The 5,423-nt window shown below is 47.8% G+C and overlaps 1 pseudogene; it reads left to right on the forward strand.

The window, feature by feature from the left end:
• Nucleotides 1-1,274: 1,274 nt before the first annotated feature.
• Nucleotides 1,275-5,019, forward strand: LOC102831290 (annotated as a pseudogene).
• The last annotated feature ends 404 nt before the right edge of the window (nt 5,020-5,423 follow it).

Here is a 5,423-nt window from a genome sequence, read left to right on the forward strand (position 1 = left end):
TGGACATTGGCTACCCAAAATAGGGGGGCTACAAAGGCAAGAAGTGACTGGCTTACAAGCTTTCAAGAGGGAACCTAGATTCAGAGGGCATGGAGGAAGGTAGAATTTCCACTGAGTAGTATCCAATCTGTCTAGGTGGGGCTGATGAAATGAAATGTGGATGGGTCTCATGTGATACAATAGTGAATAATTGTTATCAGGACTGCTTGTGAGGGTTGGCAATGTAAAGGTAGACGTTTTGTAGCAAGGAGGGGAGTGATTAACTTTTCAGCCTAGGAGCAGAAGTCTCTGGGACCATCAAGGGAGAAGAGTGGAGAGTGGGACCCTACCCAGAGAAGCAGTGATGCCTGAGGCAGAGACGATGACATGGAGAGATGGCGCAGTTGGGGACTTTTAGACACAGAGAGGGAGAGGGGCTGTGTGCTGACGACTGGGGGCAGACTTGTAGTGTATACCCTTTGGTTGGTTGATGATGCATAAAGGGGATTGTAACCATGTTAATGAAATGATATACGATAGGATATATGTAAAACTAATGTTCTCCCATGTAAACTATCACATAATTCACAATAAAACATTTAAAAAAAATACACATGAATATATGTATATAATACAAATCTGTATGTGTTATAGTCTCCATATAAAGAGTACACAATTTTAATCTTTTGTTGTTTTCAAGCACTATCTAGTCAGTCCTGACTCATAGCAACCCTGTATAGGGTTTCCAGGGATGACGGTGAGTTTGAACTGCTGACCTTGTGATTCAGACTTGTGGTCCAGAGCTTATTCTACAGTGTAACACCAGAATTCATTGAAAAGAAAAGAAAAACAAACATTTTTTTTTCTTTAGGTAGGTAGAAATTTAGCTGGGGCCAATCTAACGTATCTGATTTAAAAATGGATGAAATAATATGAACTGATTTGAAAATTGGAAACAATTTTAAGATAAATTTTGAATTAAACTAGAAAACAAAAGTGAAATTACAGTATGCCTAGAAATTAAGAAACCAGAGAGAGTGAGGGATCACACTCATCTACTAACCAAAAGCTTGCTGACAGTTAAGACATACTCAGAAGCACCTGGAAGAAAAACCCAGCAATCCAATATTATATAATTGCTAATTGTGACACTGTAAGGTAGGAACTGGACTGTGAACCACAATGACATCTGTTCAAACTCACCAGCTGCTCCTTGGTAACCCTATACAGGGTTGCTATGAGTCAGGAACAATATGACAACACTCAATAACACAATAAGCATTGGACTGCCAACCATGAGGAGGTTAGTAATTCAGGCCACCAGCCGGTCGGTATAACAAAGTTGAGGCTTTCTGCTCCAGCAAGGATTTACAGCCTCAGATGCCCTACACAGGGTCTCTATGAGTTGAACACGAGGACTTTCCACCTGTTTTAAATATAATATGTCTATATTTTAGTCCTGCTTCTGCAACGTTGCCCTATACGGTGAATTTAAAGGTGTCGGCTCGCACCCTCACTGGGCACCCAATGCCCACAACAAGGTGGCGGTGGACTGGGGTTGGCAAGGTTTAATTGCTTACGGATGCTATTCACTTGTTGTAGTGATCGATTCCAATACTGCCCAGAATCTTCAAGTTTTAGAAAAGCACAAAGCTGACGTTGTCAAGGTGAAATGGGCCAGGGAAAATTACCACTATCACCTCAGCTCACCCTATTCCCTGTGCCTAGCTTCCCCCGATGCCAATGGGAAGATCACCGTTTGGGATGTGGCGGCTGGAGTAGCCCAGTGTGAGATCCAAGAGCACGCCAAACCTATCCAGGATGCGCGGTGGCTGTGGAATCAAGATGCTTCCCGGGATCTACTGTTTGCCATCCACCCTCCAAATTACATTGTGCTCTGGAATGCAGACAGTGGTACCAAGCTTTAGAAAAAGAGCTATGCAGATAACATTCTTTCTTTCTCTTTTGACCCTTTTGATCCCTCGCACTTAACACTGCTCACCAGAGAGGGTATTAGATTCATCTATGACTTCTCTCCATCCAAGCCTCCCTCTGACCCTGGGAAAAAAAGTGTACATCTCCAGCCCCGACTCCAGCCCAGCTCATAACAAGCCGACTGCCATCACAGGCGCCAAGAAGGCATTGAATAAAGTGAAAATTGTACTCACTCAGAAGAAGTCTAGTGCTGAGTTCGTAACTCTAAACGATTGTCCTCAGCTCGCCTATTTGCCTTCCAAGAGGAATCACATACTGCTACTCTACCAGCTCGAGATCTTGATCCTGGATCTGGACAGGACTTCCGTGTCTGCAGGTAATACCCTGCTTTCAGCGTGATGGTTTATTTTGTCTACATGAAAATGATTGTACCACCTTACGTGTCCGAAGATTTTATAATAGTGTTTTAAGCACTTCAAATGAGAAGCCAGACCTGGATCCCTTCAGGAGCTGACCTATGACCTCCGCAGCCAGTGTGATGCAATCCGGGTGACAAAAACCGTCCGTCCCTTCAGTATGGTGTGCTGTCCTGTCAACGAGAACGCAGCTGCGCTCATCGAGAGTGAAGGAAGGGTCACGATCTGGGAGCGGAAGTCAGTGGTCTGTAATCGCAGCTCCCGGGGCAGTGGCTCTGAGGTGTCACCTTTGTATTCACCAGTGCCTTTCTGTGGGGTCCCAGTGGGGGTGCTGCAGAGCAGGCTTCCAGACCTTTCCTTGGATCACATGATCGGGTAAAGTGCAATTGCTGGAGAGGAACCTCCTGAGGGCTCCCCCCTGCAGGAAGTGCACCTCAGGTTCCTGCTGACCAGGCTGCTGTCAGGACTGCCCTTGCCTCACTTTGCAAACTGTAGGTGCCCACCTCTGACCACCAAAAACGTGAAGACGTACCAGCCCCTGCTTGTTGTTGGCACAGGTAACAACTCAGTGCTGGTGTACCATCTCATCAGCGGACTACTGCACAAGGAGATGAGTGTCCACTCCTGCGAAGTCAAAGGTATCAAATGGACAAGTTTGACTGGCTTTCTTTCTTTCACTACCTCAACACCCAACAACAGTTGATGGATCTTCCAACAGGCAGGAGCATTGCTTTTCGCGGTGAATGAAGTAATGATTAGCCGCCCATCGAAATGATCAAAGTGTCTCATTTAACACAATATCTGGCAGTTGTCTTCAAAGATAAACCCCTGGAGTTATGGGATATTAGGACTTGTACCCTGCTTAGAGAAATGTCCAGAAACGTCCCTGCAATTACGGCATTGGAGTGGTCATCTCACAACCTGAAGAGCCTGAGAAAGAAGCAGCTTGCTACCCGGGAGGCCATGGCCCGTCAGACAGTGGTCTCGGACCCAGAGTTGAGCATCGCCTAGCATCTGCTGCAGGAAGCAGAAAGTAAATCTGAGCTCAGTCAGAACATCTCGGCCCGGGAGCATTTTGTGTTTACGGATAGCGATGGCCAAGTCTACCACCTGACTGTGGAAGGCAACTGGGTGAAGGATAGCGCACGGATTCCACCAGACGGAAGTATTGGCAGTATTACCTGAATCGCTTGGAAAGGTGACACATTAGTTCTTGGCGATATGGATGGAAATTTAAATTTTGGGAAGTTGAAAGGCAGAGTATCCAGAGGGATTCCTACACACGAAGCTGTGTCAGGAATATTCGTTTTGCCTCTGGAAAAGGAAGCCAAAAACTAATAGCTCTGTACAATGTTGGGGCCGAAGTGTGGAACACCAAAGAGGTTCAGAAGGTGAGCAATTTGAGAAGTGGACGAAATGTGAGCCTTCGGATCTTGGACGTGAATAAAGTGGTTCTGGCATTGAATGATGGCTGCATCCGAGTCCTGGAGATGTCCATGAAGGCCACGTGTTTGCGGATGTGTGAACAAGAGCTCATTGAGCCTGTGTGGTGACCGTACCTCCTGGTCCCCAGGGCCGCCCTGGCCTTGAAAGCCTTCCTGCTGCACCAGCCCGTGGGATGGACAATGCTCCTTAAACATTTCTCAAGTTGATTATCCAGAGAATGAAGACATAAAGGAACTCCTTCAAGAACAGTTGAATTCACTGTCAAACGACCTGAAGAACCTCTTGCTGGATCCAGGATTCACCCTCTTGTAGAGGTACCTGCTCGTTTCAAGGCTTTACGGTGATGAGTCGGAGCTGCACTTCTGGGTGGTAGCTGCTCACTACCTGCACAGCTTCTCCCAGGACAAGTCAGCTCCCCAGGAGACTGCTTCCTAGGAAAAAGCCAACACCCCCCTGGGTATTTGTTACCATATTCTTTGTGAAAATGCCTATTTCCAGAAATTTCAGCTGGAAAGGGTGAATCTACAGGAGTAAAGCGGTTCACCTATGATCACACAAGGAGATGTACAGACCAGCTCCTTCTCTTGGGACAAACAGACCGAGCGGTGCAGCTGCTGCTGGAGACCAGCGCCGACAACCTGCATTACTACTGTGCCTCCCTGAAAACCTGTCTGGTCACCACCATCACCTCGTCGGACCCCTCTCAGGGCACCATCAAGCTGGTGGCAACAAACATGATTGCCAATGGTAAGCTGGTAGAGGGTGTATAGCTGCTCTGCCTGATTGACAAGGCCCCAGACGCCTGCCGCTACTTGCAAACCTTATGGCAAGTGGAACCCGGCCGTCTGGCTCACAAAGGTAGGTCTAAATGGTGAAGAGTGTGCAGACGTCCTGAAGCGATTGACCATCTTTGCTCTCCCCGCAAGTCAACCAGAAGTCCAAAGCCCTCCTGGTCCTCCTCTCCCTGGGCTGTTTTTCCAGTGTGGCCGAGACTCTGCACAGCACGAGGTACTTTGACCGAGCTGCCTTGTTCATGGAGGCCTGTCTGCAGCATGACGCCATGGAAGTCAAGGAAGAGACAGAGAAACTCGTCTCCGCTGTGCATGTGGATTATGAGCGGAGTCTGAAGCACCTGAGCTTTAAACAGGGGGCTGTACTCTTCGCTTCTAAAGCCGGAGCAGCTGGCAGAGATTTACTAGACGAGCTGGACTGCCCCCAGAAAGAACTGACCGAGGAAGAGTGACCCGCTGGCACGGGCCAGGAGCGCCTGACTGTGGAAGCAGGCTAGCTGGTGGCCGGTGGGCCATGGTTGAGGTCACAGTGAAGGGGGAGGAGGCCGAATCTACTCCTGGGGTGGGGGGTGAGCCTCAGTAGCTGCTTCCCAACGCCCCTCAGGCCATCTCTGCAACGGAGGAGCCGCGCATGGGCAGTCTCCAGTCCTGCAGTCTGCATTTACTGCAGAGAAGGACATCAACATTTTAGATTCTGAACGTATGGGACAATCTATATCTTCAGGGGGCTTAAGAGTCCCTGGAAATACTTTTAATTTTTTTTTTTTTTTTAATGAAAATTCAAGACACTGAATAGTTTTTGTCATGGGCAAATTGAGGGATATTTGGAGGCTCTCTAGAGAAATAAGCTTGTGTG

This window comes from Chrysochloris asiatica, unplaced genomic scaffold, assembly GCF_000296735.1.
Source record: "Chrysochloris asiatica unplaced genomic scaffold, ChrAsi1.0 scaffold00017, whole genome shotgun sequence".
NCBI classification, from domain to species: Eukaryota; Metazoa; Chordata; class Mammalia; order Afrosoricida; family Chrysochloridae; genus Chrysochloris; species Chrysochloris asiatica.